We start from the raw sequence: 16,245 nt of genomic DNA on the forward strand, positions 1-16,245 counted from the left end.
TTCACATCTTTATTGTGGACCCGAAAACATCCTACACGCACCTTTGAGAAAGTGATCGTAATAAAGTCTGACTAGCTCTGCTAAAGGAGACCTGGGTGATATATCTATTGTAACACCGGGTAGTCACCAACTACAGTAAATGTTGAGGCAAAGTCTGTTTAAATGGAATTAATGGTTACTGCCGATAAAAGACCTCTGATTTGTCATCTGTAATGCCTCATCTCGGTCTGTGGAGGGAGCTGTCATTGTAGTCCCTTTTCTATGTCTGACAGCTGTCAAATAGTCCTACTTTTATGTTGATGGTTACTGCAAACCTTAGTCCTACTTCTATGTCTATGACCTGTCCCCGTTTTTTGTTTTGAGAATCTGGTCGCCCTATTCTAGAGGCATGTCCTCGAGACTCAAGTCAAACGCCACAGCTTAGAACTCGGAAACAGCAAGATCGGAGAAAAAAGTTACGCCCTATGGCACAATAGTAGTGTGGGTGCGCGGACCACGTTGAATCCCTGGTGTGAACGCTGTTGGATAAGAGTGAGGTCAATGCTTTGTGGAGACACGCAAGACGTTTAGGCGCGCATGGCTGTGAGATAAGAGGCACGCGCTGTGGCAGAGCTTTGTGGCCATCAGGCAGCCAAGGTTCACAGTAGCAGTGATCTGTGCAGCCATGTAGGTAACCAATGTGCAATGTAGCAGTGCTCTTTGTGTCCATGCTGATTGGCTATCTGTGTCTAACAAACGTGCAGTGTAGCAGTGTTCTGTGTGGACACGCGGGTATCCCATGTGCAGTGTTCTGTGTGGCCACACAGGTACCCCATGAGCAGTGTTCTGTGTGGCCACGCATGTACCCCGTGAGCAGTGTTCTGTGTGGACACACAGGTATCCTGTGTTATGATTAGCTATTTTAAACTGTATTGGTTTGTATGTGGTGGTATGCCGTGCTGCACTGTTGAGTGCCATGCTGCATTATGGCACCCTGCTTTGACATCTTTTATGGTATGTTACGTTGTATTATGCGATGCTTTGTAAGCGGTGTGCAGTGCACGCCTGTCTCCTCGCCCTGTTTGTTTTTGTATGGAATCATTATCTTGAACGGGAAAGGGGCAGCGTCCAGTGTATTTACAAAGTAATCGTATTCAGTTAATTAATGCCTCGCATAAAAAGAACAGTACTTTCCAGTTTAACAATAATGAAATTGTGGGTCACGTACAACATTTTGGTGTATTAATGCACACATCTTAAGTATAAAGAGAATTCTTAAAGTAGTTGCTGTATCCATGAGTGATGCCTGCTTCTGATTCTTATAGATTCACTAACCAGTGTGACGGCACGTGGATGGCTTTAACGTGAATTAATGTGCTGACGTACGTGACCCTGTTAATAGAAATGCGTCCAGGGCTCTGGTGTGGTGTTTATCAGACTGTAGTTTTTCAGCCACTGCTCCGCGTACTGTAGCAATGCATACGGACACACCACATGAAGTGAAACGTTTCCTTCTGCTTTAGAAAATGCTTTTCAATATAACTCGACTAAGAAAACCGCTGGGACTTGCCAACTGGAGGGGCTGCCCATGAACCACCTGGGTGAGGTTGGGTTACTTGAGAAACTGTTCGAGACCCTAAGCGTCAGTACAGGCTCTTAATACAACCATTAAATCTACATAAAACAAAACCCACGATGTTCAGTTAAGTAAAGTATGGGGGCCAGGATTCAAATCTAGGTCCCCAGGTTGCCAAGTCGCCAATCTAGCCATTAGAGCACACCTCCTCCTTCTCAGGTTTGTAAATAGCAACCCCCACATTGAAACTATCCGGCTGCCTATCATATGTGGCATGATAGCTCAGGTGGAAAGCCACACTCTGCAAACAGTTTAGGTATATTCAGAAACTGGGTGGGGTGGGGGAGAGGCAAGCCCCCCCCCACCCCCAACATGACTTTGGCCCTCCCAGTCACGGCAGAAGAGGCCATGGACAACGTGCCTTGAGTGCTTTCTCCATTTCGATGGCCGAACGAGATGGGTTTTTTCAGTTTGTCTACTTTAATTTTCAGTCAGGGGTCCTCAAGAGAACCTCTACAACCCCTTTAAAGTGCTTTGTTTTTAAAAATGAGTGTTTTTAGTATGTAACTATAAAGGGGAAAATACTGGCTTTAGGTGATTTTCTCATTTTTGTACAGGGTCAGACATTAAAATAATGATCAATCGGGAGCAGCGACTTCGCAAAACGTGGAGAGATCGTAATTGTTTTGCAAATCTAAGAGTATTTGTGATATGCCGGTGTGTCTGGTGGTTATTTTGGCTTAATGATGTAAAGGGACAATTTATTGACACATTCTCCTCCACTCGCTGAACTCCAATAAACCGAAGGGAGCCATCGACCTAATCTTGTAATCTCCTCGAGCAGGGAAGGGGGTGGATTTCGGGTTGACTTTCGTTGTAAGCACGGTTCTTTACTATTCCTTTTGCACCGTGGTTGTGTCATTTAAATAATTGCTGGAAAATGCACCATTTGTCCACTTTTTTTTTTTTTCCCAAATTTTTTTTTCACCCGGTAGGTTGTTCGGGCTCGCTCGCTACGCTCGCCAAAGTGCAGTGTGACAATTTTACGCCCCACCACTTTTAAATGCCACCAGTCGCCACTGCATCAGGTACATGTTTCCAGAGGTTGGAATACTCTCAGCCTAACATGGAAAGAGTGACCACTGCATACATGTAGCTTTAGTAATATGCACACTCCTAACCGGGGTTGCACTACCTGACTCCACCATTCTCGGAATGCACGATTGACAAATATGTGGCTGCCAGTCTGTACACTCCATTATGGTTTGTGCATGGGCAGCACAAACAGCAACAGTCGTATCCAGACCATTTTTGATAGCATGTTCATTTGTCAGCCATGTGGCGGTGGTGCACATTCGCAAGTAGCCATACCAGTGCCAGTGCAATTCCAGCCTGTCACCATGTACCAGCACCTACTTCCAGTCAAAGTGCTCTTAATGAGATCCGTTGACCGTGGGTAGCTGTAGGGCATGGGCCAGAAACCCTGTCAAATTCATTAGCTGCAAGATGACACGCCATGCTGCATATGGAGGGCCCAAAGGAGCCGCGGCTGTCTGCTGCAGATTTGGGTCACAGTCATGCACCGTCGAGGACCACCAGTGCTGATGTAGTGTGGTATTTACTTACATGAAAAGGTGTGCCAGTGTGCAGTTTCTGATTCTTTGGCAAAATCTATTGCTGCTCAAACTGACAAACCATTGTGATCTATTGTTCTTCACAATTAAGAGGGCAAGTTTTTATTTTCATATTTTTACTGAGACGTCAAGTCTTTTGTTATTTTTAGTAAAGGCCCCAAGTCTTTCTCACTGTGAGTGAGAATCACAGTGTGGGTTGAGCTCTCGCTCGCTCCATTCTCAATGTCACACTAGTGAGACGCACTAGAACCAGAAGTGCAAATGCGGGGGTTAGCAGATGCAGATAACTGAAGAACCTGTGAGAGAACCTCCTGACCACGGGTAGCCCCACACTAGACCCTTGATCGGGGGGAAAGCTGTCAGACCACATCTCTAGCAGTCAGATGTTCTCAAAACAGCACCCTGGTAACCCGTCTGCTCTGGGATTTTATTACGTTCCAACGGAATGGAATGTCTTTTGAGACTACTCCGGGTGTTTTTTGGTTTAAAAAAAAATTCTCTTGCATAGATAAGCTCATTATAGAATATTTTTTCTTGGTTTCTTTGCTGACTTATCTACCTATACACTGCTGATTGCATTTATGTAATGCTGTTAGCAGTGGGATGGTGTGAGTGAGCAATACTAACCCTGCAATGTGTGCATATTGGTTTTAGATAGAATTATGGACACCCTCGTCATAGTAATTATGACATTATTAATTTTTTTAGACCGGACTTTCCATGGAATTCTTGTTCACAAGCACGACATTTGGGGTGTTAAATGATGGTGATGAGTTATGTAGCATATATATATATGACCACTTGTTTGTTACTTTTAATGGTGGGATGAAGGAGGCTTTTCAGTTTGTTTATCCTTTAATGGGCACTAGATAATTCCATGTTGTGGTGAAAGTTGTGGTAGGTTATATTACAACTTTTTTTGGGGCCCTATTCAAATAAAATGGTCCTGATGAGTTTGTGCATCAATAATACTGTGAAACATGTTGACATTTCCTCTCATAGTAAATTTGATTTAACTGCACTGTGTAGCCGCACCAATACTAAAGGGTATTAAGGTCTGTTGTTTTTATCTGTTCCAGGGAGATTCCTTTTTTGATCTCGCCTAGCGTTGCTGCGCACATGCGCCGCTCGCTCGGTGAGATTTATTGTCAAGGAGGACTTTGAGAGAAGGGCTTGAAGCCCCGCCCCTTATTTCCATTGGCTTGCATCACCGCTGATGGTAAACGGTGGCCTGCCATTGGAAATAAGCTTTCTAGGGTGCCTCCTTTTCACTTTTTTGTCCGGCCCATCTGGACTGGATCGCCTGCTTCACGGCTGTCGTGAAGCAGTTTCTTATTGCAAGAGGCGTGTTATGTAAACCAGCCCTGCGATCCAGTCCGGATGGGCTGTCTCAAAAGGAGACAGGGCGCCGGGTGTTTATTTTTGTATCGCGCTTTCACTTTAAAGTGAAAGAGCGATGCAAAAATAAACAGCGGCTGACTGGCGAGCGCTTGTTTTGCACAGCTGCCAGTCAGTCGGTCCCGTATTTTTGCACACCCTAGGCAACACGTAAAGCTGCAATATATCTTGTGATGTCTTCATATCAGCACTTTTGAGAGAAGTATGTCATGTTGCAGGCTAAAGTTCGTATGCCACCGCTTTGGTGTATTTGCCTTTTAGGGACAGGAAACGGGAAAATGTTACTCCATGAACCCACACACCAGGGCGGGAGCGCTGCATCTGCAGAAAGTTGGCGGAGTTAAGAACGGCAGAATCACAAAGAAGCATGAAGTCATTAGTAGTCAGACCATGCTTTCCCAGCAAACACGCATTTTATGCTTTACAAACTCAGCTCCAGGAAGAAATGCGGTAGGAAACCTGCTCTGGTTGACTTACTGGTTGCAAACACTCCGCATTTGTTATCCCAGGTTCAAGGAGTCAGACTTCTGCCGCAGCGATCCATTGCACCAGGCAAGCCTCCGGATAGAATGCCGGTGAGAGGAGAGCTCAGGTTGTCAAATCACATGCCAGACCGACCCATTTGCAACCAGCCAGTCACAGCTGTGAACCGTCATAAAATAGCATAGTTGTTAAATGAGCCTGTCGCACAGCACCGTGAGTGACCTACAAGTCAGATTAATTTGCCAATGATATAGCTCAGTGGGGGAATGCTCCTGTGGCAGAGATTCTTGTGCAGCCCGCAGACAGTCACACACTGGTTAAAAATCGTGCTGGTTCCTATTGAAACCTGCTGCCTGCAAGTTTTAACTCAATCTTTGTCCCTCTAAGATTAATTTAATTGATCGCATGAATTGTGTATTAAAGAACACCAGTTAAGTGTAAAACCTGATTCGATTTGAATTGAGTGCTACATAAATGTTCGTGATTAGTCTAATAACGGCCTCAAAGATGTATACCATGAATACATGCAGAGCTTGAGAGAGTAAGACGCTTTCATGTCTCTTGACTGACTACCCACATATTTCTTTCTTTTTTGCAATGTACTTTATGCCAAAGTAGTGAATTCGAAGTGCTAAGACAAACGAGTATTTGCAATGCAACAGGTCTCGCATGTCCACGAGTTTGAGCTTTTGGCATTGTAAATGACAATGCCTTTTATTTATGTTTTGGTTTTTGAAACATAAAAAAAACGCATTATTTACAGTGCCAATAGCTTGAACCCACGTAAATGCGAGACCTATTGCATTGCAAATGCTTGTTAGATTAGTGGTAAGCTTTGGCACCTCAGCTTGTATGGGGGAAGCGTAGTGGAAGGACTGTAGTACAAGTTAACACCACCACCCAGTACTAATAGGTTTGGACAGTGCCAGCCGACCAGTTTTGAGGCAAAGGATAGCAACCTTAAGATGAGAAAGGGATGGTTGATAGTGGCTTCCTTTCCCTGAAAGGACAGCCATGATGCGAAAATGGTTAGCCATGTGATTCGTTTGGTTATTACCAATTTGGTGTTGCTCCTGTAAGGTGTCTATATATTTTTATGTTTATTTTAATTTATTCAAAATTATTTTGTACATATCTGTAGGAGAGTAGGGTCTGCTTTCTATGTTCACCCCCACTTTTTGCTTTTGCTTTACTGGTTTTCGACTTAGATGTGGCTGTGGGCCTGCTAATCAGACCCACAGCCCTGCTGTTCTCTCTCTAAATTAATACTATGTACTTTAGGTGCATAACCCATTTGGATAGGATCACCTTATTGGCCCCTGTACAGTGTACCCTAGGTACCCAGGGCATAGGTGTACCCTAGGCCTACCAGGGGCTGCAGCATGTATTTTGCCACCCCTGGCCTGGCCTTCCATTTTGACACAACTGGCTGATCACTCAGCTGGGGCAAGGTCGTGTAATCACCCCTTGCTTAGGTGTAGTATTCCTATACCTAACTTACATATAGACACATGTGTACCTATCAGTCACTCCTATGGCAGGCCTTGACAATCCTGGAGGCAGAGTGCTTGGTAACATGTGAGATGGTGCTCTAGCATGAGCTGAGCCTGTCTGCAGCTTTCGGAACCTTGTCCTTATAGCTGTTCTATGATATAGCCTACCATATACTCTTAAAGTGCCTTATAATCTTAGACGGTTATGGTAACTATGGTTTGGCTTTATCAAAACATGTCGTGTAAGGTGTCTAACACTAGGGAATAATACCCCCATGCCATTTCTGGACATGAGAAGATTATTCCCCCCTTCTAGAGGGAAAGACATGTTAAAATCATACTTCAACTGTTAGCCTCTGACCAAAGCCTCAGCATCACAAAATGGATGCTGCTGCCACGACACAAGTCTGACCTCCTGCAGCTGGGAGTGATCCCAGCCAGGGAGGCCTGGACAATAGGTTTCCTGCTTGGGGAGGTGCTAGCACCTCCCCAGACAGCCTTTAGTGTATTGGGGCAGGGTGGGCTGAAAGGAATGAGACATGCCTGGGGCACACAAGGTGTTCCTTGCATAGTCCAGTTCAAACCGGCGCTGGGGCACTCCAGCCCCAGCTCTGGCGCGAAACTGGACAAAGGGAAGTGGGTGTAACCACCCCCTCCCAGGTCCCACCCATAAGGCGTGACCTAGCAGGTATCCCAGCCCCCCAGATTAGTATAAGAGTGGGAGTTGGGCCTCAAGACTTTAGATTATCCTGAACCTGCAAAACTGAACAGAAACTCTGGACCTTCGACATTCGACGAAAGAAGAAGACTGAAGAATCTCCCTTGTAGCCAAGGAGTGGCTACCCTGTGCAAACAGGCACCATCAAGAGACTACCCTTTGCTTTGCGACCGTCCTACGAGGAACCGACTGCAGAGCCCGACCAGAGCCTTGACTTCCAGACTTCTCCGACCCTCATCCACATCTGCAGCAGAGCTGAGATCCGTGGAGGCAACGAGCGACGTGGGACCGGCTACCTGGGAAAAGTGGCTAGTAACTTACAGCGCAGCTTCTGAGGTACCCTCGAAGTTGTGCACCGGGGATTGAGAAGCCCCAACCCCAAGCACCATCTGCACCGAAGATCAGCCCCCCACACTCCACGAGTCCTGCGTGGGGCCCTTCAGCATTTTCCTGCTTGCCGCGTCTGTCCGGTTGCTTGCCCGCTGGCTAGTGGCCTCTGTGACGACGCACCCTGAAATCTTCTGCGCTGGTTTGGCTCCTCCAGACTGGCTCCTGCTTCTCTGCAAAGAAGAAGCACCCCAGACCTTCCTGGTCTGCACCAGAAGCAAGTCCTTCGTTCTTCGTGGGTTCCGCTTGCCAAGGCTTGGTGAGTCCTAGTCCAACTTCGACGCCGCCGACAGCAAGAGCCTTCGTGGGACAGCTCGCCTCCTGGTCCTGGTCGTCCTCGACGCTTCCTGGTCCTCCTGGCTGCAGCGACAAGCTTCACCTTCACCTGCAATCTTCACGACATCGCCTGGTTCCTTCCTGGTTCCACGTGGTCACTGGCTAGTGACCTTGACTCTGTCCCTTCTGCTTGCAGGTTTCTTCTCTTCTTGATCCCAGCCTTGGGATCCACCGGACACTCTTCCCTGACTGCCTGTCAGCATCTTTCTTCAGGCATCCATAGGAGTCGACGACGAAAACGACGCATCTTCACCCCTATGCACCCGCAGCCTGTGGGCTAGGTAACTTGGGTACTCCGGTGCTCATCAGGATAGTGACTATCCTAGTGTCTAGTTTTCAAGTCTCAACTTCCTAGCTACTCCGGAAGTGTCCTAAATCTGTCTATTTCAAAACTGTACTATTGCTATTGACTTTTACGCATTACGCGTGAGTGTTTCCACTCTGCACACGAATCCCGTGGGCCTCCCACTTCCTAACTAACGCTAGTGTAGTGTAGCCCCAGCGATTCCCTAGGCCTATTCTATTTCCGTGACAGTGGTTCTTATACCACTTACTTAGTATATGGTTTGCGTGGCCCCTAGGGCCTAACTGTATTACTTACCTGTGTGACTTACTGTATGCATTAATAAGACTGTGTTGTACTTACCTCTAATCTCATAAAGAGTGCTGAGGGTTTGCTTAGAATAAATACACTTTATTTTATATATATATCTGTTGTGGTGTCCTTTCATTTGGTATTCAAGGGATTATATATGGTATCACAGCTGGCTTCACATGCCATTCAGAGTTTAGCCTAAGACTGCTCTTGTCCATGCTACCACTAGGATAGCTGGTCTATAAGGTTGACTTTACAACCAATCACCATAAGGGTATTTGGACTGATATAAGGTGTACACTAGAACTAGTGACATCATACATCAGGCCAACTTCTCACAATATCTCTCCTGCGTTTTACGTAGTATGCTGCTGGATGGATGATGGAGGAGAGCAAATTTAGACACTTCCCATTAAGAGGATTATATTTGAAGATTTCTCTTTTCTAGAAATATAAAGTTTTTGTTTTCCAGTTCTCAATTTTGGTGTGTTTTGTCTGTTTGTTTGCTTTGGAGAGTGCATCTTATCGGACATTAATCATCTCTGCATACTACCTTGAGTTTAGATTTATTCAGTACACCAGATTGTCAAGAGGAAGAAAAAAATAAAATGTATTCCTGATCAAGCCTGACGTCGCCATGAGGAAGTGATGTTAAAGATTTGTGAAACACGTGTTGGTATAGAATTGACAAACACGCCTTGATTTTGAATGAAGACCTACCGACTATGTTGTGAGACGCTTCAGTTACGTTATACAAAAAAGCTGTATTATGAGAACATATGCAGCAGGATGTGGTTTGTACAGATTTCAGTTTGTTGATTACAAGAGGCCACGTTTAAAATGCATTTCAAATCAATGTATTAAAAGCTTCCTGTTTTGTTTACTTGTTTTAGTATTGTCCAGTCTCCGCTAAAGTCCTTTTTGATAACATCAACATCCTTTTATCTTATTATTGGTACAATCAGGTACTTGGTATTAGCCATCCTCATGCCTGACACATGCTACATCAGATAATGGTGCACAGTAAGGCCATCATGAACCGCGGTGTAAAAGTTAAGACTTTTAGTTTTGCAGCGTGAATCTTTATGGATTCACTATGCTGTGCATTATTCCGCCATCTAGTGGTTGGGTCCGGAATTGTAGTCTTTTTAAAAAAAATGTAATTCATTTTTTTCGTAGCCCAGGTGGGCGTCGACATAGCACCATTTGGTGTTCATCGTGACGTCGACTTGCTTCCTCCGGAACCTCCCACCTTTGGTCGCCATCTTCAGATTCTTTTTTCTGTCGTTGGGTCTGGATCGTTGCCGAAGAGTTCCAGAGTTTTGGAAGAGGAATCAAGGAATATCGACGAAAATCAAGTTTTCAGGGACACTGGACTACAGGTCAGGTAACGGGAGCGACGAGGGAGAAGTTTTATGACCAAAACCTCAACGTTCGATGGAGAATGCGCTCGCAGGGGGCTCCCTGAGTGCGGGGATGGACAAAACACCGTTCAAGTTTTGCACCAATTGCCACCACAAGAATGCCCAGAAGGATCAACATCCAGTCTGCAACCTGTGCCTGCCGCTTGACCACAGTAGCGAAGACTGCAACGCCTGCTCGGCGTTTGCACCCAAGACCCTCAGAGTAAGAGAGAGGCAGAGAAGGGCGAACCACAACATGCAGGGCCAGGGGCCACCTCCATCGCTCCGAGACTTGGGTCTCTCCAGTGGAGAGGAGGACCACATCGCCGAAGGACCGGAGGACTGCACGGTCGTCGAGGTCCAAAAGAAGACGTCGAAGGAGGTAAGGGAGTCGGCGACCCCTAAACAATCAAGCGACACGCGAAAGGGTGAAGCTAAAGCCCCGAGCGACACTCGCAGCAGTGAAGCTAAGTCCTCGAAAGGAGCTCTGCCATCCAAACACTCGATGAAAGCAACAGCTACCAGGGACAGTCAACCAAGCAGATCCTTCGAAAAGGACTCCCAATCTGCGAAAGTCCTCGAAAAACAAAGTTTGTCGAAGGTTGCCCTCGAAAGGGACACCTCTGCGCCGAGGAAATGAAGGGCCGGCATCGTCGTCGACGGCCCCGAAGAGAAGCACTCCTACCCTCGACGCCGAACATGCAGCCGAAATGGAGAGGAAGAAGAGGAAGCTCGAGGCCAAAATGGCGAGCATCCTACAGCGGAAAAAGGATTTCGACAAGAAGATGAGCAAATACACCATCAAGCCGAAACCTGCGGTTGAAGTGGAAAGGGACGACGAGGACGCAGAACCTCAAACGCCCGAACCAGTCAAGGAACTCTGAGACGAAGACTACTATTTCGAGGGAGGGGGCGACGAAGACCTTAAATCCTACCGGGACTCGACATCCTCGGAGGCACACGACATGGAATGGCAAGGTCTCGACACGGAATCGCCGGAAGAAGGGGTAAACACTTACCCTTTGAGGCCCTCGCCGCCAGACGACATAGGGATCTACAACATGGTCGTACAAAAGGCTGCACAGACTTATGGAGTGAAAATGGAGGAAGAGAAGTCCAAGGCATGTTTCCTCCTGGAAACTCCACTGCCTCAACAAACTAGGAGCCAATTCCTGCCCATCTTCCGTAGTGTGCTGGATCAAGGAAGAGAGGCTTTTAAGGAACCAACAATATGCAAAGCTGTGACCCCTAGAACTGAGAATAAGTACAAACATTCTTCAAAGGACCCTGCATACATCCAAGGGTCAGTGCCAGCCGACTCCATAATTGCAGCAACGGCTAGGAAGAGGGCTAATGTACCCACTAATGTGGGACTACCTCCAGACAAGGAGAGTAGGAGGATGGCTCCCACAGGGAGAAGGGTGGAGAGAAATGCGTCCAGCCAATGGCGCATCGCAAACTCGAACGCCCTGATCAACCGTCACGCATACCAGCACTGGGATGAAGTAGGGCAGCTTCTAAAACATCTACCAGACCAGTACCAACAAAGAGCATCTCACCTGGTAGAAGAAGGAAAGAACATGTCGAACACATGCCTAAAATCAGCATTGGATGCTGCAGAAACATCATGCAGGCTAATGATGATAGGAGTGACTGAAAGCAGACCCACATGGCTCAGAATTTCGGGATTGAAGACAGAGGTGCAAAGCAACATCCTAAATACACCTTTTAATGGAGAGCAACTGTTTGCCACGCCAGTTGACAACAAGTTGACGCAGCTCAAGAACGACAACGAAACCGCAAGATCCACGGGGGCGTTGCAGTTCAGGGGAATGAGAAGAGGCACACCCACGAGAAGGCCGGGTGGTAGAGGAGGCAACGTGCCTACCACATCACACCAAACGTTCTGGCAAAGCTACCAAGGGAACAACCAAGGCCAGCAGCAGGAGGGACAGCAGAACTGGCAGTACCAGCCCTGGGGACATTCCTTCCGAGGGCGTGGAAACTGACTAGGGCAAACACGAAGAGGAGGCCAACAGCCCTCAACCAAGTGACTCCACCATGGAACAAGCCCCTACCCTAGCAACACCTGGAGGTGGGTGGAAGAACATACAGAAAAACTGCAGCGGAACGTTCAACAACAAACAGTACCTGGAACACTCAACACCGGTAGGGGGAAGAATAAGACTTCATCCAGGAATGGAGCAAGGTCACATCGGACAAATGGATACCAAACATCTGAAAATACGGATACTGTATAGAGTTAGAAAAACAGCCTCCGAAAAAAACAAGAAGGGCACACTCCGCAAAGGAGATCTCGCTCTTGCAGCTAGAGGTGCAAGAACTGCTCAGCAAGGAGGCAATAGAGGTGGTACTGCAAAACCAAATTAACAAAGGGGGTTTACTCAACTTACTTCCTGGTGCCAAAGGTGGACGAAACACTAAGACCTATCCTAGATCTAAGGTTCTTGAACCAATTCATAAGAACTCAAAGATTCAAGATGACTTTCCTACAAGAGGTAATACCACAAATACAACAAGGGGACTTCATGGCTACTATAGATTTAAAGGATGTTTACTTACACATCCCCATCGACCACAAACACAAGCGCCTGCTAAAGTTTGTGACCAGCCAAAGACACTACCAGTTCACAGTACTGGCATTCGGCCTAAAATCTGCACCAAGGATGTTTACAAAATGCCTAGCAGCTGTCGCAGCACACCTACGAAGGCAAGGAATACACGTATAATCCCTATCTCGACGACTGGCTCGTAAAGGCAAGTTCGTACAGCCTATGCAAACTACACATCCAGCAGGTCATACTAACACTGACAAGACTGGGGTTCTCGATCCATTGGGAGAAATCGTCAACAGAACCAGAACAAATCAAGATATTCTTTGGGGCAGAGATCGACACCATACAGGCCAAAGTGTTCCCCAGCAGGAAGAGAACATTGGCGATACTGAAGGAAACACGTCATTACCGCAAGGGGCAAGTTCTGACAGAGAGGACGGTAAGCAAGCTGATGGGAATGATGGCGTCATGCATTCACCTAGTCCAAAATATTCTACTACACATGAGGCCATTCCAGGAATGGATACAGCAGCAATGGTCACAAGCAACTGGGAGTTGGGAAGATCTAGTGGTTGTCACACACGCAGTGCATCCGGAGATAGCGTGGTGGAACAAGGAAAACATATCACAGGGGAAACCATTCACACAACCAACTCCAACAGTAACCATCACGACGGATGCCTCCCAGCGGGGTGGGGCGCGCATATGAACATGCTCAAGGTGAGGGGGTCAACAAGGTGCGGTCAAGCACATCAATTACCTGGAACTAAAAACAGTGTTCCTTGTCTTTAAACCTTCTCAGAAGGAGCTGTACGGAAACAAGGTGTTAATCCAAACAGACAACACCACGACCATGTTCTACATCAACAAGCAAGGAGGGACACAGTCAGTAGCGCTATCAAAGCTTGCACAGGAGATATGGACGTTGGGCTATCCCACTGAGGATAGACCTACTAGCAATACATCTCCCAGGGAAGGGCAACGTGGAAGCAGACACTCAGCAGGCAGACATCCGCATCCCACGAATGGGAGATCAACCAACAGGAATTACAGAAAGTATTTCGGAAGTGGGGTACACTGCAATTAGACCTATTTGCAACACACCAAAATGCCAAGATGGTAGAGCATGAACAACACACCAAAGAAGTGAAACACACTGAAAGTTATCTGTATTCTGGGTGGAGGAAAAGGGAGCACTTCTACTCTCCCCTATACTTGGATTTGGATTGGTATCTGCATGACTGGAGCATTGGGTTCTCAGCTTGTGATTGGTGGTAACAGGCACTGGACTGGAGTGATTCTTCGCACATGGAGTGTATGGGGAAGTCCACATGCTACAGTCGGGCACAAATACAAACAAAATGTTCACACACAAGTTTATTATTGTATCATGGCCTGGCTGGTAGTTTGGCAGGTAGTTATCGTGAATAAACATAGATTTGAGTCACTACCTGTGTAAGCTGAAAAGGTGTAATTTTGCATAATCTTGTGGATGATACCTGTGCTAGAAAAAACTATTAGTTGAGGAATGTGGCACAGTGAACTATATTTAGCTTCGTAAGAAGGAATGTTTTTCTGTGGTTACCTAAAGGTGAAGGGATGTTAACGAAACACGTGGCTATCCACGTGGGTTGCCAGCGCCCGGGGCAAACCAATATCTTTCCATTTCCTTTTAAAATGTGCGCCCCAAAGAATTTTGCGCCTGGGGCAACCGCCCCACTCACCCCCACACTATGCCACTGGTTATCAAACCCACTCCTTCTGTCCTCTGAATAGGGTTCTGTTTCCATTTTCTGGCACAGTCTGCAGGCCTTTTGTCAGATGATCTGTTGCATCTCGTGCCCAATGGTCAGAAGTTACTTTGCACAAAAGATAATTGAGTGCTGTGTTAATCTGGCAGGTACTTCATGCAAAGAAGACCGAATGTGCAAATTTAGCATTCCCCAGCGTCAAGGTCAACAGAAGGATAAACCAGCTCATTGATTTCAAACTTTGAGTCTAGAAGAAACTCACATCTAACATGTTGACTAAATCTTGGATTCTTTTTTGAGTTGCGTTTTAATTGATTTCCGACGACTTGCTAATAATTTTCACCTACGCGAAATAAGTCTATTTTTTTCAGAGAAATAAATTGACAACCTAATTTGTGCCATGACTTGGCCATCATTATTTGCTTTTGGTTTTGTATGTACTGCTCATCCCACCCGGGACGGTTTCAAGGGCACTGGGTGAGATGGAGATCTCACAGGACAATGGGCGGAGGCAGGGCAGGCGGGTTGGGAAGGCAATCATATCACCTGTTGGGATCTATGAGCCTTAAACTCGTAGGTTTCTATCGTCAAAATAATTGCATCTTTGGATGTAGCTGCAGTCTCCGTATCGAGCAGATGGTGGGCCACTGAAGGTAATTCACACCAGGATGAGGGGCGGGAAACCATGTCCAAGAGGCTTCATCCTGCACTGTGGCCATGCATCCTATGTATTGTAAGATGTTGCAGAATACTAAAGCTTTGCTAGGATTTATGCGTGTGGGATAGCAGCTGCTTCGTATTAAGACCTGTTTATACTCTCTCTACGACTGGTGTTCACATGTTTGTTCCAAACCTTCTCTGTGGGATGTTTACGTTTTACTGGCAAAGGTAAATCATTCTGGACTCTGTTGGATGTCGTTATTCAAACAGGCGAGTTAATCCAGGGCAGACGGTCTTAATTTGCTGCTCCCTTACTTTGGGTTACATAGAGCACATTTATTATCCCATTAAAATGTGTTTTGCCTCTTTGAGGTACTTTATTCACTTGTGAATGAAAGATTTTAAATATGGTCTTCTGAAGGGCTTGAGTAAATGTTCTTGTGATCTTTACGGTAACGTGCACGTGTTTATTTGAAGATGTGCCTGATCCCGCAGTGCTAGAGCCGCCACTTGAGTTTCAGGTTTGTAAAACCTCTCGGCTCACTCTGGATGACCAGAGTGCATCGGAAATCCTGGAAACTGGGAGGTCAGCAACATTTGATGTCCGCTAGTGTTTCTCACAGAAAGCAAATGAGAGCTAGTGGTTGACCGTGGTGGGTGGAGACATGAAGATTTCTGGAGCTGTGTGGGATGGTTCAGATGCGAGATCAAAATACTGAATAGGACACAAAGGGAAAATGTAAAGACAGCAGTAAATGACGAGTGCTTTAGACCATGAATAATCCAGCAGTGGGGAGTGTCCTGCACCGCGTTTCCTTCATGTGATAAACTTTGACATTTCTAAGTAAATGTGCCCTATGAACTTTACAGCTCTTACTCCTCCTCTGTAAGTGGGATTAATAGACAATCCAATGGTCACCTTAGCACGGAGTGAGGGAGTGCTGCCTGCCTGCATGGAGAATTTGTAGGTCAAGGCTGAGAGTGCGACTTTATCAGCTGCACAGCTGGCAACGTAGGGCCTCAATGTAAGATTCGTAGCTCCATCCCTACAATTTTCATAAAGTTTCACATTTTTTGAGATTTGCACAAATTCTTGGGTGGCATGCCAAAATCTATGAAACACACACATTAATGCCTCCCGCTCCTTATTTTATAAATAGAGATCAGCTGCGTGCGCATGGAGATGATACTTTTTGTGGATCTATATGAAACACAGGTACCCAGAACTTTCTATGTATCGTGTCCCTGGGCAGGAC

The 16,245-nt window shown here is 46.3% G+C and overlaps 1 protein-coding gene across 1 annotated transcript in view; it reads left to right on the forward strand.

Moving 5' to 3' along the window:
* LHFPL2 (LHFPL tetraspan subfamily member 2) overlaps positions 1-16,245 on the forward strand; it is a 418,004-nt gene that overhangs the window by 263,785 nt on the left and 137,974 nt on the right. The gene's annotated exons all lie outside the window — the stretch shown is intronic.

This window comes from Triturus cristatus, chromosome 2_1 (genome assembly GCF_964204655.1).
Source record: "Triturus cristatus chromosome 2_1, aTriCri1.1, whole genome shotgun sequence".
Taxonomy (NCBI): Eukaryota; Metazoa; Chordata; class Amphibia; order Caudata; family Salamandridae; genus Triturus; species Triturus cristatus.